Here is a 27,277-nt window from a genome sequence, read left to right as displayed (position 1 = left end):
CCGATAGGGATCCTACATAGTCCAAGTGCCCGCTAGGTAACCTATATAGTCCAAGTGCCCGTTCGTTAACCTAGATAGTCCAAGTGCACGCTAGGTAACCTAGACTGTCCAAGTGCCCGCTAGGTTACCTACATAGTCCAAGTGCCCGTTCGTTAACCTAGATAGTCCAAGTACCCCCTAGGAAACCTACATAGTCAAAGGGCCCGCTAGGTAACCTAGAGTCCAAGTGCTCGCTAGTTAACCTACATAGTCCAAGTGCCCGCTATGTAACCAAGATAGTCAAAGTGCCCGCTAGGTAACTTACATTGTCCAAGTTCCCGCTAGGTAACCTAGATACTCAAAGTGCCCGTTACCTAACCTAGATAGTCCAAGTGCCCGCTAAGCAACCTACATAGTCCAAGTCCCCGTCGTTAACCTAGAAGTCCAAGTGCCCGCTAGGTAACCTAGACAGTCCAAGTGTCCGCTAGGTAACCTACATAGTCCAAGTGCCTGCTAGGTAACCTAGATAGTCCAAGTGCCTGATAGCTAACCTACATAGTCCAAGTGTCCGTTCGTAAACCTAGATAGTCCAAGTGCCCATTGGGTAACCTACATAGTCCAAGTGCCCGCTTGGTAACCTGGTTAGTCCAAGTGCCCGCTAGTTAACCTACATAGTCCAAGTGCCTTCTAGGGAGCCTACATAGTCCACGTGACCGCTAGGGAACCTACATAGTCCAAATGCCCGCAAGGAAACCTACATAGTCTAAATGTCCGCTAGGCAACCTACATAATCCAAGTGCCCACTCTGGAGCATACATAGTCCAAGTGCCCGTTAGCTAACCTTTATAGTCCAAGGGCTCGCTAGTTGACCTACATAGTCCAAGTGCCAGCTAGGTAACCTAGATAGTACAAGTGCCCGCTAGGGAACCTAGATAGTCCAAGTGCCTGTTAGCTAACCTAGATAGTCCAAGTGGTGGCTAGGTAACCTACATAGTCCAAGTGCCCGTTCGTTAACCTAGATAATCCAAGTGCCCGTTAGGTGACCTAGACAGTCCAAGTGCCCGCTAGTTACCCTACATAGTCCAAGTGCCCGTTAGTTAATCTAGATAGTCAAAGTGCCTGCTAGGTAACCTAGATAGTCCAAGTGCCCGCTAGATAACCTACATAGTCCAAGTGCCCGCTAGGTAACCTAAATAGTCCAAATGTCCGCTAGGGAAACTACATAGTCCAAGTGTCCGCTAGTTAACCTAGATAGTCCAAGTGCCCCCTAGTAAACCTACATAATCCATGGGCCCGCTAGTTAACCTACATAGTGCAAGGGCCCGCTAGTTAACCTAGATCGTGCAAGTGTCCGCTAGTTAACCTACATATTGCAGGTGTCCGCTAGGTAACCTATATAGTCCAAGTGCCCGAAAGTTAACATAGATAGTCCAAGTGCCCGCTAGGGAAGGTACATAGTCCAAGTGCCCGCTAGGTAACCTAGAGAGTGCAAAGGCCCGCTAGTTAACCTACATAGTCCAAGTGCCTGCTAGGTAACCTAGATAGTCCAAGGGCCTGCTAGTTAACCTAGATAGTCCAAGTGCACGCTAGGTAACCTACAGTGTGCAAGTGTCCGCTAGTTAACCTACGTAGTCCAAGGAACCCCTAGTTAACCTAGATAGTCAAGTACCCGCTAGTTAACCTAGATCATCAAATTGTCCGCTAGTTAACCTACATAGTCCAAGTGTCCTTTAGGGAACCTAGATAGTCCAAGTGCCCGCTAAGGAACCTACATAGTCCAATTGTCCGCTCTGGAACATACATAGTTCAAGTGCCTGTTAGTTAACCTAGATAATCCAAGTGCCCGCTAGTTAACCTACATAGTCCAAGTGCCCGCTAGGCAACCTACATAATCCAAGTGCCCGCTACGTAACCTATATAGTTCAAATGCCCGCTAGGGAACCTACATAGTCCAAGTGCCCGCTAGTTAACCTAGATTGTCCAAATGCCCGCTAGTTAACCTACATAGTCCAAGTGCCCGCTAGGTAACCTACATTGTCCAAATGCCCGCAAGGAAACCTACATAGTCTAAATGTCCGCTAGGCAACCTACATAATCCAAGTGCCCGCTTGGAACATACATAGTCCAAGTGCCCGTTAGCTAACCTAGATAGTCCAAGGGCCCGCTAGTTGACCTACATAGTCCAAGTGCCAGCTAGGTAACCTAGATAGTACAAGTGCCCGCTAGGGAACCTAGACAGTCCAAGTGCCTTTTAGCTAACCTAGATAGTCCAAGTGGTGGCTAGGTAACCTACATAGTCCAAGTGCCCGTTCGTTAACCTAGATAATCCAAGTGCCCGTTAGGTGACCTAGACAGTCCAAGTGCCCGCTAGTTACCCTATATAGTCCAAGTGCCCGTTAGTTAATCTAGATAGTCAAAGTGCCTGCTAGGTAACCTAGACAGTCCAAGAGCCCGCTAGGTAACCTACATAGTCCAAGTGCCCGCTAGGCAACCTAAATAGTCCAAATGCCCGCTAGGGAAACTACATAGTCCAAGTGCCCGCTAGTTAACCTAGATAGTCCAAGTGCCCCCTAGTAAACCTACATAATCCATGGGCCCGCTAGTTAACCTACATAGTGCAAGGGCCCGCTGGTTAACCTAGATCGTTCAAGTGTCCGCTAGTTAACCTACATAGTCCAAGTGCCTGCTAGGTAACCTAAATAGTCCAAGGGCCTGCTAGTTAACCTAGATAGTCCAAGTGCCCCCTAGGTAACCTACATAGTGCAAGTGTCTGCTAGTTAACCTACGTAGTCCAAGGAACCCCTAGTCAACCTAGATAGTCCAAGTACCCGCTAGTTAACCTAGATCATCAAATTGTCCGCTAGTTAACCTACATAGTCCAAGTGTCCTTTAGGGAACCTAGATAGTCCAAGTGCCCGCTAAGGAACCTACATAGTCCAATTGTCCGCTCTGGAACATACATAGTTCAAGTGCCTGTTAGTTAACCTAGATAATCCAAGTGCCCGCTAGTTAACCTACATAGTCCAAGTGCCCGCTAGGCAACCTACATAATCCAAGTGCCCGCTAGGTAACCTTTATACTCCAAATGCCCCCTAGGGAACCTACATAGTCCAAGTGCCCGCTAGTTAACCTAGATAGTCCACGTGCCCGCTAGTTAACCTACATAGTCCAAGTGTCCGCTAGGTAACCTAGACAGTCCAAGTGACCTCTAGGTTACCTACATAGTCCAAGTGCCCGTACGTTAACCTACATAGTCCAAGTGCCCGCTAGGTAATGTAGATAGCCCAAGTGCCTGCTAGTTAACCTACATATTCCAAGTGCCTGCTAGGTAAACTACATAGTCCAAGTGCCCACTAGGTAACCTAGACAGTCCAATTGCCCGCTAGTTAACCTAGACAGTCCAAGTACCCGCTAGGGAAACTACATAGTCCAAGCGCCCGCTAGGGAACCTACATAGTCCAAGACTCGCTTGGCAACCTACATAGTTCAAGTGCCCCTTAGTTAACCAAGATAGTCAAAGTGCCTGCTAGGTAACCTAGATAGTCCAATTGCCCGCTAGGTAACCTACATAGTCCAAGTGCCCGTTAGGTAACCTTGATAGTCCAATTGCCCGTTAGCTAATCTAGATAGTCCAAGTGTCCGCTAGTTAACCTACATAGTCCAAGTGCCCGTTCGTTAACCTAGATAGTCCAAGTGCCCGCTAGGTAACCTAGACAGTCCAAGTGCCCGTTAGGTTACCTACATAGCCCAAGTGCACTTTCGTTTACCTAGATAGTCCAAGTGCCCGCTGTAACCTACATAGTCCAAGAGCCCGCTAGGTAACCTTGATAGTCCAAGTGCCTTCTAGTTAACCTACATAGTCCAAGTGCCCGCTAGGTAACCTAGATAGTCTCAGTGCCCGCTAGGTAACCTAGATAGTCCATGTGCCCGCTAGTTAACCTACATAGTCCAAGTGCCCGATAGAAACCTATATAGTCCAAGTGCCCTTTAGGGAACCTACATAGTCCAAGTGCCCGTTAGGGAACCAATAGTCTTAGTGCTGGCTAGGGAACCTGTATCATCCAAGTGCCCGCTAGGTAACCTAGATAGTCCAAGTGCCCGCTAGGTAACCTACAAAGTCCAAGTGCCCGCTAGGTTATCTATATACTCCAAATGCCCGCTAGGGAACCTACATAGTCCATGTACCCGCTAATTAACCTACATAGTCCAAGTGACCATTAGCTAACCTAGATAGTCTAAGGGCCCACTAGTTAACCTACATAGTTCAAGTGCCCGCTAGGTAACTTAGATAATCCAAGTGCCCGCTAGTTAACCTACATAGTCCAAAGGCCCGCTAGTTAACCTACATAGTCCAAGGGCCCGCTAGTTGACCTACATAGTCCAAGTGCCCGCTAGGTAACCTAGATTGTCCTATTGCCCGTTAGTTTACCTAGATAGTCCAAGTGCCCGCTAGGTAACCCAGATAGTCCAAGTGCCCGCTAGGGTATGTACATAGACCAAGTGCCCGCTAGGTAACCTAGATAGTCCAAGTGCCCCCTAGTTAACCTACATAGTCGAAGGGCCCCTTAGTTAACCTAGATAGTCCACGTGCCCGCTAGTTAACCTAGATTGTCCAAGTGTCCGCTAGTTGACCTAGATAGTCCAAGTGCCCGCTAGTTAACCTAGATAGTCCAAGTGCCCGCTAGGTGGCCTAAGTAGTCCAAATGTCCGATAGGGATCCTACATAGTCCAAGTGCCCACTAGGTAACCTATATAATCCAAGTGCCCGTTCGTTAACCTAGATAGTCCAAGTGCACGCTAGGTAACCTAGACTGTCCAAGTGCCCGCTAGTTTACCTGCATAGTCCACGTGCCCGTTAGTTAACCTACATAGTCCAAGTGTCCGCTAGTTAACCTACATAGTCCAAGTGCCAGTTAGCTAACCTAGATAGTCTAAGGGCCCGCTAGTTGACCTACATAGTCCAAGTGCCCGCTAGGTAACCTAGATAATCCAAGTGCCTGCTAGGGAAACTTCATAGTCCAAGTGCCAGCTATGTAACTTAGATAGTCCAAGTGCCCGCTCGTTAACCTAGATAGTCCTAGTGCCCGTTAGTTAACCTAGAGTGTCCAATGCCCACGAGGGGATGTACTTAGTCCAAGTGCCCGTTAGCTAACCTAGATAGTCCAAGGGCCCCGCTAGTTAACATTGATCATCCAAGTGCCCGCTAGTTAACCTACGTAGTCCAAGGTCCGCTAGTGAACCTAGATAGTCCAAGTGCTCGCTAGTTAACCTACATAGTACAAGGGCCCGCTAGTTGACTTAGATAGTCCAAGTGCCCGCTAGTTAACCTAGATAGTCCAAGTGCCCGCTAGGTAACGTAAGTAGTTCAAATGTCCGATAGGGATCCTACATAGTCCAAGTGCCCGCTAGGTAACCTATATAGTCCAAGTGCCCGTTCGTTAACCTAGATAGTCCAAGTGCACGCTAGGTAACCTAGACTGTCCAAGTGCCCGCTAGGTTACCTACATAGTCCAAGTGCCCGTTCGTTAACCTAGATAGTCCAAGTACCCCCTAGGAAACCTACATAGTCAAAGGGCCCGCTAGGTAACCTAGAGTCCAAGTGCTCGCTAGTTAACCTACATAGTCCAAGTGCCCGCTATGTAACCAAGATAGTCAAAGTGCCCGCTAGGTAACTTACATTGTCCAAGTTCCCGCTAGGTAACCTAGATACTCAAAGTGCCCGTTACCTAACCTAGATAGTCCAAGTGCCCGCTAAGCAACCTACATAGTCCAAGTCCCCGTCGTTAACCTAGAAGTCCAAGTGCCCGCTAGGTAACCTAGACAGTCCAAGTGTCCGCTAGGTAACCTACATAGTCCAAGTGCCTGCTAGGTAACCTAGATAGTCCAAGTGCCTGATAGCTAACCTACATAGTCCAAGTGTCCGTTCGTAAACCTAGATAGTCCAAGTGCCCATTGGGTAACCTACATAGTCCAAGTGCCCGCTTGGTAACCTGGTTAGTCCAAGTGCCCGCTAGTTAACCTACATAGTCCAAGTGCCTTCTAGGGAGCCTACATAGTCCACGTGACCGCTAGGGAACCTACATAGTCCAAATGCCCGCAAGGAAACCTACATAGTCTAAATGTCCGCTAGGCAACCTACATAATCCAAGTGCCCACTCTGGAGCATACATAGTCCAAGTGCCCGTTAGCTAACCTTTATAGTCCAAGGGCTCGCTAGTTGACCTACATAGTCCAAGTGCCAGCTAGGTAACCTAGATAGTACAAGTGCCCGCTAGGGAACCTAGATAGTCCAAGTGCCTGTTAGCTAACCTAGATAGTCCAAGTGGTGGCTAGGTAACCTACATAGTCCAAGTGCCCGTTCGTTAACCTAGATAATCCAAGTGCCCGTTAGGTGACCTAGACAGTCCAAGTGCCCGCTAGTTACCCTACATAGTCCAAGTGCCCGTTAGTTAATCTAGATAGTCAAAGTGCCTGCTAGGTAACCTAGATAGTCCAAGTGCCCGCTAGATAACCTACATAGTCCAAGTGCCCGCTAGGTAACCTAAATAGTCCAAATGTCCGCTAGGGAAACTACATAGTCCAAGTGTCCGCTAGTTAACCTAGATAGTCCAAGTGCCCCCTAGTAAACCTACATAATCCATGGGCCCGCTAGTTAACCTACATAGTGCAAGGGCCCGCTAGTTAACCTAGATCGTGCAAGTGTCCGCTAGTTAACCTACATATTGCAGGTGTCCGCTAGGTAACCTATATAGTCCAAGTGCCCGAAAGTTAACATAGATAGTCCAAGTGCCCGCTAGGGAAGGTACATAGTCCAAGTGCCCGCTAGGTAACCTAGAGAGTGCAAAGGCCCGCTAGTTAACCTACATAGTCCAAGTGCCTGCTAGGTAACCTAGATAGTCCAAGGGCCTGCTAGTTAACCTAGATAGTCCAAGTGCACGCTAGGTAACCTACAGTGTGCAAGTGTCCGCTAGTTAACCTACGTAGTCCAAGGAACCCCTAGTTAACCTAGATAGTCAAGTACCCGCTAGTTAACCTAGATCATCAAATTGTCCGCTAGTTAACCTACATAGTCCAAGTGTCCTTTAGGGAACCTAGATAGTCCAAGTGCCCGCTAAGGAACCTACATAGTCCAATTGTCCGCTCTGGAACATACATAGTTCAAGTGCCTGTTAGTTAACCTAGATAATCCAAGTGCCCGCTAGTTAACCTACATAGTCCAAGTGCCCGCTAGGCAACCTACATAATCCAAGTGCCCGCTACGTAACCTATATAGTTCAAATGCCCGCTAGGGAACCTACATAGTCCAAGTGCCCGCTAGTTAACCTAGATTGTCCAAATGCCCGCTAGTTAACCTACATAGTCCAAGTGCCCGCTAGGTAACCTACATTGTCCAAATGCCCGCAAGGAAACCTACATAGTCTAAATGTCCGCTAGGCAACCTACATAATCCAAGTGCCCGCTTGGAACATACATAGTCCAAGTGCCCGTTAGCTAACCTAGATAGTCCAAGGGCCCGCTAGTTGACCTACATAGTCCAAGTGCCAGCTAGGTAACCTAGATAGTACAAGTGCCCGCTAGGGAACCTAGACAGTCCAAGTGCCTTTTAGCTAACCTAGATAGTCCAAGTGGTGGCTAGGTAACCTACATAGTCCAAGTGCCCGTTCGTTAACCTAGATAATCCAAGTGCCCGTTAGGTGACCTAGACAGTCCAAGTGCCCGCTAGTTACCCTACATAGTCCAAGTGCCCGTTAGTTAATCTAGATAGTCAAAGTGCCTGCTAGGTAACCTAGACAGTCCAAGAGCCCGCTAGGTAACCTACATAGTCCAAGTGCCCGCTAGGCAACCTAAATAGTCCAAATGCCCGCTAGGGAAACTACATAGTCCAAGTGCCCGCTAGTTAACCTAGATAGTCCAAGTGCCCCCTAGTAAACCTACATAATCCATGGGCCCGCTAGTTAACCTACATAGTGCAAGGGCCCGCTGGTTAACCTAGATCGTTCAAGTGTCCGCTAGTTAACCTACATAGTCCAAGTGCCTGCTAGGTAACCTAGATAGTCCAAGGGCCTGCTAGTTAACCTAGATAGTCCAAGTGCCCCCTAGGTAACCTACATAGTGCAAGTGTCTGCTAGTTAACCTACGTAGTCCAAGGAACCCCTAGTCAACCTAGATAGTCCAAGTACCCGCTAGTTAACCTAGATCATCAAATTGTCCGCTAGTTAACCTACATAGTCCAAGTGTCCTTTAGGGAACCTAGATAGTCCAAGTGCCCGCTAAGGAACCTACATAGTCCAATTGTCCGCTCTGGAACATACATAGTTCAAGTGCCTGTTAGTTAACCTAGATAATCCAAGTGCCCGCTAGTTAACCTACATAGTCCAAGTGCCCGCTAGGCAACCTACATAATCCAAGTGCCCGCTAGGTAACCTATATACTCCAAATGCCCCCTAGGGAACCTACATAGTCCAAGTGCCCGCTAGTTAACCTAGATAGTCCACGTGCCCGCTAGTTAACCTACATAGTCCAAGTGTCCGCTAGGTAACCTAGACAGTCCAAGTGACCTCTAGGTTACCTACATAGTCCAAGTGCCCGTACGTTAACCTACATAGTCCAAGTGCCCGCTAGGTAATGTAGATAGCCCAAGTGCCTGCTAGTTAACCTACATATTCCAAGTGCCTGCTAGGTAAACTACATAGTCCAAGTGCCCACTAGGTAACCTAGACAGTCCAATTGCCCGCTAGTTAACCTAGACAGTCCAAGTACCCGCTAGGGAAACTACATAGTCCAAGCGCCCGCTAGGGAACCTACATAGTCCAAGACTCGCTTGGCAACCTACATAGTTCAAGTGCCCCTTAGTTAACCAAGATAGTCAAAGTGCCTGCTAGGTAACCTAGATAGTCCAATTGCCCGCTAGGTAACCTACATAGTCCAAGTGCCCGTTAGGTAACCTTGATAGTCCAATTGCCCGTTAGCTAATCTAGATAGTCCAAGTGTCCGCTAGTTAACCTACATAGTCCAAGTGCCCGTTCGTTAACCTAGATAGTCCAAGTGCCCGCTAGGTAACCTAGACAGTCCAAGTGCCCGTTAGGTTACCTACATAGCCCAAGTGCACTTTCGTTTACCTAGATAGTCCAAGTGCCCGCTGTAACCTACATAGTCCAAGAGCCCGCTAGGTAACCTTGATAGTCCAAGTGCCTTCTAGTTAACCTACATAGTCCAAGTGCCCGCTAGGTAACCTAGATAGTCTCAGTGCCCGCTAGGTAACCTAGATAGTCCATGTGCCCGCTAGTTAACCTACATAGTCCAAGTGCCCGATAGAAACCTATATAGTCCAAGTGCCCTTTAGGGAACCTACATAGTCCAAGTGCCCGTTAGGGAACCAATAGTCTTAGTGCTGGCTAGGGAACCTGTATCATCCAAGTGCCCGCTAGGTAACCTAGATAGTCCAAGTGCCCGCTAGGTAACCTACAAAGTCCAAGTGCCCGCTAGGTTATCTATATACTCCAAATGCCCGCTAGGGAACCTACATAGTCCATGTACCCGCTAATTAACCTACATAGTCCAAGTGACCATTAGCTAACCTAGATAGTCTAAGGGCCCACTAGTTAACCTACATAGTTCAAGTGCCCGCTAGGTAACTTAGATAATCCAAGTGCCCGCTAGTTAACCTACATAGTCCAAAGGCCCGCTAGTTAACCTACATAGTCCAAGGGCCCGCTAGTTGACCTACATAGTCCAAGTGCCCGATAGGTAACCTAGATTGTCCTATTACCCGTTTGTTAACCTAGATAGTCCAAGTGCCCGCTAGGTAACCCAGATAGTCCAAGTGCCCGCTAGGGTATGTACATAGACCAAGTGTCCGCTAGGTAACCTAGATAGTCCAAGTGCCCGCTAGTTAACCTACATAGTCGAAGGGCCCCTTAGTTAACCTAGATAGTCCACGTGCCCGCTAGTTAACCTAGATTGTCCAAGTGTCCGCTAGTTAACCTACATAGTCCAAGTGCCCTTAGGTAACCTACATAGTCCAAGTTCCCGCTAGGTAACCTAGATAGTCAAGGGCCCGTTACCTATCCTAGATCGTCCAATTGCCCGCTGGGCAACCTACATAGTCCGAGTGCCCGTTCGTTAACATAGAAGTCCAAGTGCCCGCTAGGTAACCTAGACAGTCCAAGTGCCCGCTAGGTTACCTGCATTGTCCAAGTGCCCGTTAGGTAACCTACATAATCCAAGTGTCCGCTAGTTAACCTACATAGTCCAAGTGCCAGTTAGCTAACCTAGATAGTCCAAGGGCCCGCTAGTTGACCTTCATAGTCCAAGTGCCCGCTAGGTAACCTAGATAATCCAAGTGCCCGCTAGGGAACCTTCATAGTCCAAGGTCCAGCTAGGTAACTTAGATAGTCCAAGTGCCCGCTCGTTAACCTAGATAGTCCTAGTGCCCGTTAGTTAACCTAGAGTGTCCAAGTGCCCACTAGGGGACGTACTTAGTCCAAGTGCCCGTTAGCTAACCTAGATAGTACAAGGGCCCCGCTAGTTAACATTGATCATCCAAGTGCCCGCTAGTTAACCTACGTAGTCCAAGGTCCGCTAGTTAACCTAGATAGTCCAAGTGCTCGCTAGTTAACCTACATAGTACAAGGGCCCGCTAGTTGACCTAGATAGTCCAAGTGCCCGCTAGTTAACCTAGATAGTCCAAGTGCCCGCTAGGTGGCCTAAGTAGTTCAAATGTCCGATAGGGATCCTACATAGTCCAAGTGCCCGCTAGGTAACCTATATAGTCCAAGTGCCCGTTCGTTAACCTAGATAGTCCAAGTGCACGCTAGGTAACCTAGACTGTCCAAGTGCCCGCTAGGTTACATACATAGTCCAAGTGCCCGTTCGTTAACCTAGATAGTCCAAGTACCCGCTAGGAAACCTACATAGTCAAAGGGCCCGCTAGGTAACCTAGAGTCCAAGTACTCGCTAGTTAACCTACATAGTCCAAGTGCCCGCTATGTAACCTAGATAGTCAAAGTGCCCGCTAGGTAACTTACATTGTCCAAGTTCCCGCTAGGTAACCTAGATACTCAAACTGCCCGTTACCTAACCTAGATAGTCCAAGTGCCCGCTAAGCAACCTACATAGTCCAAGTGCCCGTCGTTAACCTAGAAGTCCAAGTGCCCGCTAGGTAACCTAGACAGTCCAAGTTCCCTCTAGGTTACCTGCACATACCAAGTGCCCGTTAGTTAACCTAGATAGTCCAAGTGCCCACTAGGTAACCTAGAAAGTCCAAGTGCCCGCTAGGTAACCTAGATAGTCCAAGTGCTCGCTAGGTAACCTAGATAGTCCAAGGGCCCGCTAGTTAACCTACATAGTCCAAGGGCTCACTTGTTAACTTTGATAGTCCAAGTGCCCGCTAGTTAACATAGATCGTCCAAATGCCTGCTAGTTAACCTAGATTGTCCAAGTGCCCGCTAGTTAACCTACATAGTCCAAGGGCCCACAAGTTAACCTAGATAGTCCAAGTGTCCTCTAGTTAACCTACATAGTCCAAGTGCCCGCTAGGCAACCTACATAATCCAAGTGCCCGCTACGTAACCTATATAGTTCAAATGCCCGCTAGGGAACCTACATAGTCCAAGTGCCCGCTAGTTAACCTAGATTGTCCAAATGCCCGCTAGTTAACCTACATAGTCCAAGTGCCCGCTAGGTAACCTACATTGTCCAAATGCCCGCAAGGAAACCTACATAGTCTAAATGTCCGCTAGGCAACCTACATAATCCAAGTGCCCGCTTGGAACATACATAGTCCAAGTGCCCGTTAGCTAACCTAGATAGTCCAAGGGCCCGCTAGTTGACCTACATAGTCCAAGTGCCAGCTAGGTAACCTAGATAGTACAAGTGCCCGCTAGGGAACCTAGACAGTCCAAGTGCCTTTTAGCTAACCTAGATAGTCCAAGTGGTGGCTAGGTAACCTACATAGTCCAAGTGCCCGTTCGTTAACCTAGATAATCCAAGTGCCCGTTAGGTGACCTAGACAGTCCAAGTGCCCGCTAGTTACCCTATATAGTCCAAGTGCCCGTTAGTTAATCTAGATAGTCAAAGTGCCTGCTAGGTAACCTAGACAGTCCAAGAGCCCGCTAGGTAACCTACATAGTCCAAGTGCCCGCTAGGCAACCTAAATAGTCCAAATGCCCGCTAGGGAAACTACATAGTCCAAGTGCCCGCTAGTTAACCTAGATAGTCCAAGTGCCCCCTAGTAAACCTACATAATCCATGGGCCCGCTAGTTAACCTACATAGTGCAAGGGCCCGCTGGTTAACCTAGATCGTTCAAGTGTCCGCTAGTTAACCTACATAGTCCAAGTGCCTGCTAGGTAACCTAAATAGTCCAAGGGCCTGCTAGTTAACCTAGATAGTCCAAGTGCCCCCTAGGTAACCTACATAGTGCAAGTGTCTGCTAGTTAACCTACGTAGTCCAAGGAACCCCTAGTCAACCTAGATAGTCCAAGTACCCGCTAGTTAACCTAGATCATCAAATTGTCCGCTAGTTAACCTACATAGTCCAAGTGTCCTTTAGGGAACCTAGATAGTCCAAGTGCCCGCTAAGGAACCTACATAGTCCAATTGTCCGCTCTGGAACATACATAGTTCAAGTGCCTGTTAGTTAACCTAGATAATCCAAGTGCCCGCTAGTTAACCTACATAGTCCAAGTGCCCGCTAGGCAACCTACATAATCCAAGTGCCCGCTAGGTAACCTTTATACTCCAAATGCCCCCTAGGGAACCTACATAGTCCAAGTGCCCGCTAGTTAACCTAGATAGTCCACGTGCCCGCTAGTTAACCTACATAGTCCAAGTGTCCGCTAGGTAACCTAGACAGTCCAAGTGACCTCTAGGTTACCTACATAGTCCAAGTGCCCGTACGTTAACCTACATAGTCCAAGTGCCCGCTAGGTAATGTAGATAGCCCAAGTGCCTGCTAGTTAACCTACATATTCCAAGTGCCTGCTAGGTAAACTACATAGTCCAAGTGCCCACTAGGTAACCTAGACAGTCCAATTGCCCGCTAGTTAACCTAGACAGTCCAAGTACCCGCTAGGGAAACTACATAGTCCAAGCGCCCGCTAGGGAACCTACATAGTCCAAGACTCGCTTGGCAACCTACATAGTTCAAGTGCCCCTTAGTTAACCAAGATAGTCAAAGTGCCTGCTAGGTAACCTAGATAGTCCAATTGCCCGCTAGGTAACCTACATAGTCCAAGTGCCCGTTAGGTAACCTTGATAGTCCAATTGCCCGTTAGCTAATCTAGATAGTCCAAGTGTCCGCTAGTTAACCTACATAGTCCAAGTGCCCGTTCGTTAACCTAGATAGTCCAAGTGCCCGCTAGGTAACCTAGACAGTCCAAGTGCCCGTTAGGTTACCTACATAGCCCAAGTGCACTTTCGTTTACCTAGATAGTCCAAGTGCCCGCTGTAACCTACATAGTCCAAGAGCCCGCTAGGTAACCTTGATAGTCCAAGTGCCTTCTAGTTAACCTACATAGTCCAAGTGCCCGCTAGGTAACCTAGATAGTCTCAGTGCCCGCTAGGTAACCTAGATAGTCCATGTGCCCGCTAGTTAACCTACATAGTCCAAGTGCCCGATAGAAACCTATATAGTCCAAGTGCCCTTTAGGGAACCTACATAGTCCAAGTGCCCGTTAGGGAACCAATAGTCTTAGTGCTGGCTAGGGAACCTGTATCATCCAAGTGCCCGCTAGGTAACCTAGATAGTCCAAGTGCCCGCTAGGTAACCTACAAAGTCCAAGTGCCCGCTAGGTTATCTATATACTCCAAATGCCCGCTAGGGAACCTACATAGTCCATGTACCCGCTAATTAACCTACATAGTCCAAGTGACCATTAGCTAACCTAGATAGTCTAAGGGCCCACTAGTTAACCTACATAGTTCAAGTGCCCGCTAGGTAACTTAGATAATCCAAGTGCCCGCTAGTTAACCTACATAGTCCAAAGGCCCGCTAGTTAACCTACATAGTCCAAGGGCCCGCTAGTTGACCTACATAGTCCAAGTGCCCGATAGGTAACCTAGATTGTCCTATTACCCGTTTGTTAACCTAGATAGTCCAAGTGCCCGCTAGGTAACCCAGATAGTCCAAGTGCCCGCTAGGGTATGTACATAGACCAAGTGTCCGCTAGGTAACCTAGATAGTCCAAGTGCCCGCTAGTTAACCTACATAGTCGAAGGGCCCCTTAGTTAACCTAGATAGTCCACGTGCCCGCTAGTTAACCTAGATTGTCCAAGTGTCCGCTAGTTAACCTACATAGTCCAAGTGCCCTTAGGTAACCTACATAGTCCAAGTTCCCGCTAGGTAACCTAGATAGTCAAGGGCCCGTTACCTATCCTAGATCGTCCAATTGCCCGCTGGGCAACCTACATAGTCCGAGTGCCCGTTCGTTAACATAGAAGTCCAAGTGCCCGCTAGGTAACCTAGACAGTCCAAGTGCCCGCTAGGTTACCTGCATTGTCCAAGTGCCCGTTAGGTAACCTACATAATCCAAGTGTCCGCTAGTTAACCTACATAGTCCAAGTGCCAGTTAGCTAACCTAGATAGTCCAAGGGCCCGCTAGTTGACCTTCATAGTCCAAGTGCCCGCTAGGTAACCTAGATAATCCAAGTGCCCGCTAGGGAACCTTCATAGTCCAAGGTCCAGCTAGGTAACTTAGATAGTCCAAGTGCCCGCTCGTTAACCTAGATAGTCCTAGTGCCCGTTAGTTAACCTAGAGTGTCCAAGTGCCCACTAGGGGACGTACTTAGTCCAAGTGCCCGTTAGCTAACCTAGATAGTACAAGGGCCCCGCTAGTTAACATTGATCATCCAAGTGCCCGCTAGTTAACCTACGTAGTCCAAGGTCCGCTAGTTAACCTAGATAGTCCAAGTGCTCGCTAGTTAACCTACATAGTACAAGGGCCCGCTAGTTGACCTAGATAGTCCAAGTGCCCGCTAGTTAACCTAGATAGTCCAAGTGCCCGCTAGGTGGCCTAAGTAGTTCAAATGTCCGATAGGGATCCTACATAGTCCAAGTGCCCGCTAGGTAACCTATATAGTCCAAGTGCCCGTTCGTTAACCTAGATAGTCCAAGTGCACGCTAGGTAACCTAGACTGTCCAAGTGCCCGCTAGGTTACATACATAGTCCAAGTGCCCGTTCGTTAACCTAGATAGTCCAAGTACCCGCTAGGAAACCTACATAGTCAAAGGGCCCGCTAGGTAACCTAGAGTCCAAGTACTCGCTAGTTAACCTACATAGTCCAAGTGCCCGCTATGTAACCTAGATAGTCAAAGTGCCCGCTAGGTAACTTACATTGTCCAAGTTCCCGCTAGGTAACCTAGATACTCAAACTGCCCGTTACCTAACCTAGATAGTCCAAGTGCCCGCTAAGCAACCTACATAGTCCAAGTGCCCGTCGTTAACCTAGAAGTCCAAGTGCCCGCTAGGTAACCTAGACAGTCCAAGTTCCCTCTAGGTTACCTGCACATACCAAGTGCCCGTTAGTTAACCTAGATAGTCCAAGTGCCCACTAGGTAACCTAGAAAGTCCAAGTGCCCGCTAGGTAACCTAGATAGTCCAAGTGCTCGCTAGGTAACCTAGATAGTCCAAGGGCCCGCTAGTTAACCTACATAGTCCAAGGGCTCACTTGTTAACTTTGATAGTCCAAGTGCCCGCTAGTTAACATAGATCGTCCAAATGCCTGCTAGTTAACCTAGATTGTCCAAGTGCCCGCTAGTTAACCTACATAGTCCAAGGGCCCACAAGTTAACCTAGATAGTCCAAGTGTCCTCTAGTTAACCTACATAGTCCAAGTGCCCGCTAGTTAACCTAGATCGTCCAAATGCCTGCTAGTTAACCTAGATTGTCCAAGTGCCCGCTAGTTAACCTACATAGTCCAAGGCCCCACAAGTTAACCTAGATAGTCCAAGTGTCCTCTAGTTAACCTACATAGTCCAAGTGCCCGCTAGTTAACCTATATACCAAATGCCCGCTACGTAACCTAGATAGTCCAAGTGCCTGCTAAGGAACCTACATAATCCAAGTGCACACTAGTTAACCTAGATAGTCCAAGTGCCTGCTAGGTAACCTACATAGTGCAAGTGTCCACTAGTTAACCTACATATTCCAAGTGCCCGCTAGTTAACATAGATATTCCAAGTGCCCGCTAGGGAACGTACATAGTCCAAGTGCCCGCTAGGTAACCTAAAGAGTGCAAGTGCGCGCTAGTTAACCTAGATAGTTCAAGTACCCGCTAGGTAACCTAGATCGTCCAAGGGCCCCCTAGTTAGCCTACATAGTCCAAGTGCCCTCTGAGGAACCTATATAGTCCAAGTGCCCGTTAGGGAACCTAGATAGTCCAAGTGCCCGTAGGGAACCTACATAGTCAAAGTGCCCGCTAGGGAAGCTGCATTGTACAAGTGCACGCTAATTAACCTAGATAGTCCAATTGCCCGCTAGTTAACCTAGATAGTCAAAGTGCCCACTAGTTAACATTGATCATCCACGTGCTCGCTAGTTAACCTACATAGTCCATGTGCCTGATAGGGAACCTACATAGTCCAAGTGCCCGCTGAGGAACCTACATAGTCCAATTGCCCGATAGGGAACCTACATATTCCAAGTGCCCGTTAGGGTACCTAGATAGTCCAAGTGCCCGTAGGGAACCTATATAGTCCAAGTGCCCGCTAGGGAACCTACATAGTCAAAGTGCCCGCTAGGGAACCTGCATTGTGCAAGTGCCCGCTAGTAAACCTAGATAGTCCAAGTGCCCGCTAGTTAACCAAGATAGTCCAAGTGCCCGCTAGTTAACCTACATAGTCCAAGGGCCCGCTAGTTAACCTAGATATTCCAAGTGCCCACTAGTTAACCTAGATAGTCCAAGTGTCCACTAGTTAACCTACATAGTACAAGTTACATTTAGGTAACCTAGATAGTACAAGTGCCCGCAATGTAACCTACATAGTCCAAGTGCCCGCTAGGTAACCTAGATATTCCAAGTTCCTGTTAGCTTACCTAGATAATCCAAGTGCCCGCTAGGTAACCTACATAGTCCAAGTGCCCTTTCGTTAACCTATATAGTCCAAGTGCCCGCTAGGTAACCTAGACTGTCCAATTGTCCGCTAGGTTACCTACATAGTCCAAGTGCACGTTCATTAACCTAGATAGTCCACGTGCCCGCTACGTAACCTACATAGTCCAAGGGCCCTCTAGGTAACCTATATAGTCCAAGTGCCCGCTAGTTAACCTACATAGTCCAAGTGCCCGCTAAGAAACCTAGATGGTCCAAGTGCCCGTTAGGTAACCTAGATTGTCCAAGTGCCCGCTAGGTAACCTACATAATCCAAATTCCCGCTAGGTAACCTAGATAGTCCAAGTGCCCGTTACCTAACCTAGATAGTCCAATTGCCCGCTATGCAACATACATAGTCCAAGTGCCCGTTCGTTAACCTAGAAGTCCAAGTGCCCGCTAGGTAACCTAGACTGTCCAAGTGCCCGCTAGGTTACCTACATAGTCCAAATGCCCGTTCGGTAACCTAGATAGTGCAAGTGCCCGGTAGTTAACCTACATAGTCCAAGTGCCCAGGGGGCCAGTTTACTGTACCTCAGGCTATTGGAGGGGCAGACTATAGTTAAAAAAACAACAAAAATTATGAAAAAATTCATGTGCACCATGCACATCTTGATTTGAAGTTCAAAGAAAAATAAATGCGTCACATACACCCGGCAGAAAGGCTCAATGTCCTCGGCTGTCTGCATGTGGCCCATAGGCTGTAGTTTGAGGACCCATGCTCTAGGCGGTCACCAAGAGGATGTGGTTTTCACCCAATAGCTTGGAGACACTACAATTTGTTTAAAAGTAATGGGGCAGAAGGAGTCCCTGATTGACCCACGCAAGATTAGTTTTCCCATCCCCTATTATTAAGAGTTCATAGTTATGGTTAAGGGGAACCAGGACATCCCGATCTGATCCCTTTAATTCAAGTGTGGGCTGACATTGCCACGAAGAAGCCTGCAAATATAAGACTTACTCCCTCCCTCAAAGACAGGGTCCTTGTTTCCAAGGTTTCAGGAAACATGGCAGGACCGGAAAAACAAACGGTCCAAGTTCCCAAAACCACATAGGTGGAGGCCATCCCTCCCCTACCCCCTCCCCCACCACCTCCCTCTCCCCCATCTTCCCCTCCCCTCCCCTCCCGATCTCCATCCCCTAATCGGCTTTATCCCATTTTGCAGGAGAACTCTGGGAGTGGGAGAGCTGGCTTCAGACCCTTTGGTTCCAACCCCGCCCTATAAGTTTTCTAGGGTCCAGAAATAGAAAACTTCTAACAGGCCCTTATTGGGTCACTCCCTCCCCCACCGCCCCCACCAACCTCACCCCCACCCCCAACCAGCAGCCCCCCCCCACACACTAGTACTGGTATGTCTTCCATACTCATCAGCCCACCTGTATGATTGCCAGCAACTTCTCCAGGTGCTGTTCACCACGGAGGAAGGGTAGCCCTTCCAGACAGAGGCCCAGTAAGCAGTCAGTGAACCTGATGGTCAGCGAGCGGGCACTCCCCACTTGAGAGAAACTCCTTTGGCCACTACGGATCAATGTGGGATCTCAATTCCTAGCAAGGCCCAGAGGGCTTTACCAGGTATCACCCATTGCTCTTACATGACCCTCTGCGGAAGAACTAGGAAACCTATGACTGTATCTAAGGTCAGTGAGACTTTCGGGCTCTTTTAAGAGAATGTCCGCCTGCCTTTCTAGAGTAGCTGATGTAAGCCTACGGGCTTTATACCCCTAACGGCCCCGAGAACTGGAGGGCAATAAGTATTGCCTTTATTTCTCAGTCAGTCTGTCTCAGACATGAAAAAGAAGTTGGAAGGGTTTGAACGGAAAAATCTTAGTGATTTGGTACAAGTGGCTCATTGAGTGTATAACAACAGAGATGACCCTAGCATGACAGAGACAAAGAAACTAGCTAAAATACTAGTAATTGCCATGAGAGACCCCAGAGACTCAGGAAAAGGAGAGCATGGCCCACTCACGGAGAGACTAACCTGTGGGCACCGCCAAGCCATGGGGAAGGATCAATGTGCCTACTGCAGGAAAGAAGGACACTGGAAAAATCAGTGTCTTGAAACCCCAGGAGAGGTGCACGACCCTCCACTAGAGTGGACGGGCCTCATCTGCACCTAGAAAAACCAAGCAAGAGACAATAATGCTTGAAGAAGCTGAATGAAGGGGTCAGAGCTCTTTTTCCCTTCGCCACCAAGCCCAGGCTAACTCTCCTTGTAGGGGGCCAGCCAGTAAATTTCTTGGTGGACACCGGGGCCACCTTCTCAGGTTCAGAAAGGAATACGGGCACATTTTCAAAAAGAAAGATGTGAATTACTGTGAGCCTATGATTCCTTCCACAGATCACTCACACCAGAAGGTTTTCATGGAGGTTAGGTGGGCTTCCCAAGACAACAAGATAACAAATATCTATCTGCCCTTTGTCCCAGTTAGCCACCTGGTTATGATATCACTGGCTCCTGGCTCAGCTGCTGAGCCAGTGAAGCAGTTATAGCAGGAGAAGACTAGGTGGCCAGTGGCCATCAACTGAAGGACCAAATCTCCACAGTGGGCTTCCTGTTTCAATATGGAGCCACGTATGTCACCTGCTGGACACCATCTCTATCCTGAGCTCATAATTGCCATCCCAGGTCTAGAATGCGGCGCGCAGGTACACACTATATGAAACAGTCTCTGATTAACTCCTCTGGATAACTTGCTGACATGGGAGTCTGGATAATCCAGTACATTTACTTTCCAGATGAGAAAACTCACTTAAAAACACACAGGAGTTGACCCAGAGACACACAATTGGTTAACAACAAAGTCATATTCACAACCGGCGTCTGCACCAAGAGCACGGTGCCGCAAAGAACTGTGCCCATCAAGCAGTCAATATCTCCTGGACTCTCAAAAGATCTGAGCTGCCACCCATCCCCCACATCCTTGCAGCCCCCAAAGATTGTATTTCACAGGATGGCACCGGATCTGAAGCTCGCGGAGAGGGACATATCTGATCAGAGAACACAGGGCAGAACAAGGGGGAGGAGGGGAGAATGGAGCACATCCTGGCCCTCTACACCTTGAGGATGATGTTCCCAATCAGAGAAGCCAGTCCACAGAGAAGATCACATGGGCAGCCCCACGATGAGAAACGTCCCTCAAAGACCCATAGCCCAAGAGTGGACAACACTGGAGACACAGTGTGGGAACTGCGCCCGAACTGATCCTGCCACATCGAGGCATGACACTAAGAGAGTGCAGCGGAAGAGAAAGAAAATGGAGCATCAAAGTCCCCGGGGAATGCCAAAGGTGGACTTTGTGGTCAGGGCTCGGTGCCCCAACAGACTGGACTGGAAAACACTCCTAAAGTTCACCACACAGTCCTTGTACTTTTCTTTCTTGGTTAGTGTTGTTTTCTTTTAGTGTCATTGGATTTTGGTTGGGTTTTGTTTTCATTTTTGTATGTTTTTTTTCTTTTTGCTGCTTGGATTTGCTCAGTCTTGTTTTGTGCATGTTATTACCTTTACAGGTCTGTCTAATTAAGAGAGGCTGGATGAACAATCTGGAGGAGTAAACATGTGACCGGCCCTTTCATTGGGCATGGGAGTGAGCACGCTGGGGGTAAAGGGAGTGGTGTAAAGAAACCCAGAGACAAGGGAACAACAAGTGATGGAAATCGGTGATTAGGGGGATGTAGGAGGCCTGGTAGGGCATAATCAAGGGTAATGTAACCAAGAGGAATTACTGAAACCCAAAGGAAGGCTGAGCATGGCAGTGGGCACAAGAGGAAAATCAAAGGGTATAGAAGAGTGAGCTGGGAAGCAAGGGCCAGTTATAGACGTCTAAATAAAGGCATGTACATATATTTTCAAAGAGGCATGGGGAAATAGATCTATGTCCATATGTTTATAGATTTAGTATTAAGTAGGCAGATGGACATAGGGCCTCGGCTCAAGGACTCCCTCATTGCAAGAACAGTGTTCTATTAATTTGGCATTCTACAATGCTCACCTTCCCTACACGATCACTCAGCACAAAGCGGCTGCATAAGCAAATGTGGTGAAGAAAGCCGATGGTGTCCAGCTACCAAAAGATATAGCGTGTGGGGTCTTAAAGTCTTGAAGGTACAGAAGCAGCCATGTAGCTCAGAAGCAACAGAGCCCACATGTAGGAAGCATACCAGCCTGTGTGATCACAAAGTTTCAAAGGGATAAGGCAACAGGCATCATGAAAACAAATAAAACTTATCATGGAAAATGAGAGGGGACTGCCGGGTATAGAACCAAAACCTATTTGCAGTGCACTGGAAATCCCCTTACAGAAGAATCTCAGAGAGGAGATTAAAGAATACAGGTTATGAGACAGCAAAGATGAAACACAACTTTCCTCTAGTTCTTAATGCTTCCTCTTGCCCCACTATCATGATCCCAGTTCTACCATACTAATCTGGCCAAACTAGAGAAGGTATTCTAGTACCGATAGGAATTTCAAACACGGGGAATCCAGGGTGGATGGGCCCTTTAGGACCAGTGTTATGAGTGGAGATATTGGGAGGGTGGAGGAAGGGCAGAATGGAAAGTGGGTACCGATTACAAGGATCTTCATTGACCTCAAAAGAAAGGTGGGTGAAGATATGACAAAAGAATTAGTACATTTCAAAGGATTGATGAGGGATGGGTGGCGGGCATTGAGGGGGGAAAAATGAGGAGCTGAGCCCAGGGGCTTGGGTGAAGAGTAGATATTTTGAGAATAATGAGGGCACTTAATGTACAGATGTGCATCAAACAGCTGATGTATATATATTTTGTGGGTAGTGTTGTAGGAGCCACTAATGAAAAGATCATAAAAGAAACAAAAATAATCTGGGCAGAGGGCTCATGCAAGGATGATCTCAGGCTGGATTAGACCAGTCAAAACAGCTACTGGAGTCGCCTCACCCTGTGTCAATTCCTGAGTCAGGCATGAAGCTTAGGGCCCACAGCTCCAGCAGCTGGCTAGTGAGGGACGTGGGTCTCTGAGGCCATTCCACAGGGGGAATGGTCCTCTTTCCTGCAGGGCCCACCCTCCTATGTAAGCGTGCTCTCTGGGACAGGGCTTACATGGAGTCCACACCATGGGAGCTCTACTACTCATGGGGGATTGGCAGGAAGCCTCTGCTCATGCGCACTCACCACCAACTAGCTGGAGGATCTCTGTGAACAAAGCCTGAGGGACAACAAGCCCACTAACTGATGCTGTAAGAGATACAATCAGCATCCAGAAACCTGCAACTGGGAGTAAGAGGCAGCATACCTTGGTCCCAGCCCCTCCCACTCTAATCTACAAGGAGTGACATTGCAAAGCAGAGCGTTTTCATAAAGCACTGCCAGGACCGTGGAATTAGCAGCCTCATTTGTGGAAATGGATACTCTGTGATCCAGACGTACTACCTCCTCCCCTCCAGTCAGCTGAGACAAAAACCCTTGCAAGCAGAAAGCCATGCATCTGAACAGTATCCACCAGCCACTCATGTGCAGCCTTACTGCCTACAAAGAGCCTTCCTGAGTGACAGAGAAATCACGCAGAAGCCTGGTCAGTCACTCACGTGAGTTTTATGAGCGTTAGGGAGGTGTGGTGGGGAAGCCTGGCGGACCCCAGTGAATGAATTTAATTTACATGGCCTAAGTTGGTCAATCCAGGTACAGGACCCACCCAGGTGTACCTCCCCTTCATGGCCAGAACCTGGATCTCTGAGCATGCACAGGGTGCCTCTCCTAACTGGGCTCTTATCCTGGCCCTATGGGCATGCATAACGGATGCCCCAGTCCCTAGCATAGCTACCTAACATTTGCCCCCCTGAAGAGATATGGACCCAAATCTTTGGGGTACTGGGCGACCATATCTCTAGCTACTTCTTGCTGGCAAAAGGGGCAAAGTGGGGCTTTGGGTCCATACCCTTCCTACACTGCTGGGAGGGGTTGTCCATTGAGGGCAACTTTATCCAGGATGGATAAGGTTGAGGTGGTTCAGGAGATGGTAGTCGTGGAGCTGGCACACTTGGTTCGGAAGCTTTAGTCACCCGATAATTTCTGGGAAAAACAAACTGTCAAAAAGGTGAACATTTTGAATGCGACAAGGCTAAGCTTGTGAGGTGGCAGTGGCCTTGAAATTAGGTGAGTGTCACAGGAAACAAAAAAAATCTTAGGATTACCAGACATGTGTGTTTGTTCATTGGAAATACAGGAAGAGGGATAAAAGCATTCACACTTTCCCCTAGGAGGGCACAGGTTTGGGCACTACTAGGTGCAGTGGGATCACTGACACATTTATGATGTTAACGTATTGGACCCGCTGATAAGACCCATCCTTCTTTTTTCCCTATAACGCATCACGTTTAATTTAGGGAAAAAATTATTTCCTTATTGTTGTGGACTTTCATAGTTATAAATATATATATATATGAATATATACATTTTTAAATGTTATGAAAACATCATTCTCTGCGTTATAGAGTTAAATGTAAATAATGGGCTAGTACAGGAGGAGTCAAAAGTGACCAAATAGAGTAACTGCCTAAGTCATTTTGAATTTTCTTGGGTTCAATTGGAGTAAAGGCTTGTAAATTACCCGGGGTCCAAATTCCCATGGTGCCTCCTACAATGGGTAGAATGTTCAGGGATGTTTCAGGGCTGGGAGATTAGTAACCTCTAAGTCCAGGATACCTTAGGGCAGCGGTCCTGAAACTGTTTACCCAAAGGGCCAGTTCACTGTCCCTCAGGCCATTGGAGGGACAGACTAGAGTTTAAAAAAAAACAAAAATTACGAACAAATTCATGTGCACACTGCACATCTTGATTTGAAGTTCAAAAAAAAATTAATGGGGCACATACAAACGTCAGAAAGGATCAATGTCTTCGGCTCTCTGCATGTGGCCCACAGGTTGTAGTTTGAGGACTCCAGCTCTAGGCGTTCACCAAGAGGATGTTGTTTCAACCCAAAAGCTTGTAGACTCTACAATTTGTTTAAAAGTGATGGGGCAGAAGGAGTCCCTGATTGACCCACGCAAGACTAATTTTCCCATCCCCTATTACTAAGAGTTCATAGTTATGGTTAAGGGGAACCAGGACATCCCGATCTGATCCCTTTAATTCAAGTGTGGGCTGACTTTGCCACTAAGAAGCCTGCAAATAGAAAAGACTTCCTCCCTCAAAGAAAGGGTCCTTGTTTCCAAGGTTTCAGGAAACATGGCACCGGAAAAAGAAACGGTCCAAGTTCCCAAAACCACATAGGTGGAGGCCCTCCCTCACTTTCCCCCTCCCCAACCACCCTCCCCTTCCCCCTCCTTTCCGCTCCCCTCCCCTCCCGATCTCTCTCCCCTAATCGGCTTTATCCCATTTTGCAGGAGAACTCTGGGAGTGTGAGAGCTGGCTTCAGACCCTTTGGTTCCACCCCCGCCCTATAAGGTTTCTAGGGGCCAGAAATAGAAAACTTCTAACAGGCCGTTATTGAGTCACTCCCTCCCACACCGGCCCCCCAACCTCACCCACACCCCTAACCAGCAGCCCCCACACACACTAGTACTGGTATTTCTTCCATACTCATTAGCCCACCTTGAATGATTGCCAGCAACTTCTCCAGGTGCTGTTCACAATGGAGGAAGGGTAGCCCTTCCACACAGAGGCCCAGTAAGCAGTCAGTGAACCTGATGGTCAGCGAGCGGGCACTCCCCACTTGAGAGAAACTCTTTTGGCCACTACACCAACAATGTGGGATCTCAATTCCTAGCAAGGCCATGAGCGCTTTACCAGGTATCACCCGTTGCTGTTACATGACACTCTGCGGAAGAGCTAGGAAACCTATGAATTTATCTAAGGTCAGTGAGAATTTTCAGGTTCCTATAAGAGAATGTCCGCCTGCCTTTCTAGAGTGGCTGATGTAAGCCTACGGGCTTTATACCCCTAACGGCCCGGAGGCACTGAGAACAGGAGGGCAATAAGTATTGCCTTTATTACTCAGTCAGTCTGCCTCAGACATGACAACGAAGTGGGAAGGGTTTGAAGGGAAAACCTTAGCGATTTGGTACAAATGGCTCATTGAGTGTATAACAACAGAGATGACCCTAGCACGACAGAGACAAAGAAGCTAGCTAAAATAATCGTAATTGCCATGAGATACCCCAGAGACTCAGGAAAAGGAGAGCATGGCTCACTCACGGAGAGACTAACCTGTGGGCACCGCCAAGCCATGGGGAAGGACCAATGTGCCTACTGCAGGAAAGAAGGACACTGGAAAAATCAGTGCCTTGAAAGCCCCAGGAGAGGTGCACGACCCTCCACTAGAGTGGATGGGCCTCATCTGCACGTAGAAAGACCCAAGCAAGAGACAATAATGCTTGAAGAAGCTCAATGAAGGGGTCAGGGCTCTGTTTCGCTTCGCCGCCAAAAGCCCAGGCTAACTCTCCAAGTAGGAGGCCAGGCAGTAAATTTCTTGGTGGACACAGGGGCCACCTTCTCAGGTTCAGAAAGGAATATGGGCACATTTTCAAGAAGAAAGATGTGAATTACTGTGAGCCCATGATTCCTTCCACAGATAACTCACACCAGAAGGTTTGCATGGAGGGTAGGTGGGTTTCCCAAGACAACAAGATAACAAATACCTATCAGCCCTTTGGCCCAGTTAGCCACCTGGTTATGATATCACTGGCTTCTGGCTCAGCTGCTGAGCCAGTGAAGCAGTTATAGCAGGAGAAGACTAGGTGGCCGGTGGCCATCAATGGAAGGACCAAATCTCCACAGTGGGCTTCCTGTTTCAATATGGAGCCACGTATGTTACCTGCTGGACACCATCTCTATCCTGAGCTCATAATTGCCATCCCAGGTCTAGAATGCGGCGCGCAGGTACACACTATATGAAACAGTCTCTGATTAACTCCTCTGGATAACTTGCTGACATGGGAGTCTGGATAATCCTGTACATTTACTTTGCAGATTAGAAAACTCACTCAAAAACACATGGGAGTTCACCCAGAAACACACAACTGGTTAACAACAAAGTCATATTCAAACCAGCGTCTGGACCAAGAGCACGGTGCCCCACAGAACTGTGCCCATCGAGCAGTCAATATCTCCTGGACTCTCAAAAGATTTGAGCTGACACCCACCCCCCCCCCACATCCTTGCAGCCCCAAAAGATTGTATTTCACAGGATGGCACCGGATCTGCAGCTCGTGGAGAGGGACATATCTGATCAGAGAACACAGGGCAGAACAAGGGGGAGGAGGGAAGAATGGAGCACACCCTGGCCCAATACACCTTGAGGATGATGTTCCCAATCAGAGAAGCCAATCCACAGAGAAGACCACATGGGCAGCCCCACGATGAGAAACGTCCCTCAAAGACCCATAGCCTTAGAGGGGACAACACTGGACACACAGTGTGGGAACTGCGCCCGAACTGATCCTGCCACTTCGAGGCATGACACTAAGAGAGTGCAGCGGAAGGGAAAGAAAACGGAGCATCAAAGTCCCCGGGGAATGCCAAAGGTGGACTTTGTGGTCAGGGTTCGGTGCCCCCACAGACTGGACTGGAAAACACTCCTAAAGTTCACCACACAGTCCTTGTACTTTTCTTTCTGGTTAGTGTTGTTTTCTTTTAGTGTCATTGGATTTGGGTTGGGTTTTGTTTTCATTTTTGTTTGTTTTTCTTTTTGCTGCTTGGTTTAGCTCAGTCTTATTTTGTGCATGTTATTACCTTTACAGGTCTGTCTAATTAAGAGAGGCTGGATGAAGAATCTGGAGGAGTAAACATGTGACCGGCCCTTTCCATTGGGCATGGGAGTGAGGAGGGTGGGGGGAAAGGAAGTGGTGTAAAGAAACCCAGAGACAAGGGTACAACAAGTGATGGAAAACGGTAGTGAGGGGGATGTAGGAGGCCTGGTAGGGCGTGATCAAAGGTAATGTAACCAAGAGGAATTACTGAAACCCAAAGGAAGACTGAGCATGTCAGTGGGCACAAGAGGAAAATCAAAGGGTATAGAAGAGTGAGCTGGGAAGCAAGGGTCAGTTATAGACGTCTAAAAAAAGGCATGTACATATGTACATATATTTACAAAGGGGCATGGGGAAATAGATCTATGTCCATATGTTTATAGATTTAGTATTGAGGTAGCAGATGGACATAGGGCCTCCGCTCAAGGAATCCCTCATTGCAAGAACACTGTTTTATAAAATTGGCATTCTAAGATGCTCA

The sequence above is a fragment of the Tenrec ecaudatus genome, chromosome 1 (assembly GCF_050624435.1).
Source record: "Tenrec ecaudatus isolate mTenEca1 chromosome 1, mTenEca1.hap1, whole genome shotgun sequence".
Classification (NCBI taxonomy): domain Eukaryota; kingdom Metazoa; phylum Chordata; class Mammalia; order Afrosoricida; family Tenrecidae; genus Tenrec; species Tenrec ecaudatus.
The sequence above is the reverse complement of the archived record's forward strand: the minus strand, read 5'-3'. Positions refer to the sequence as shown.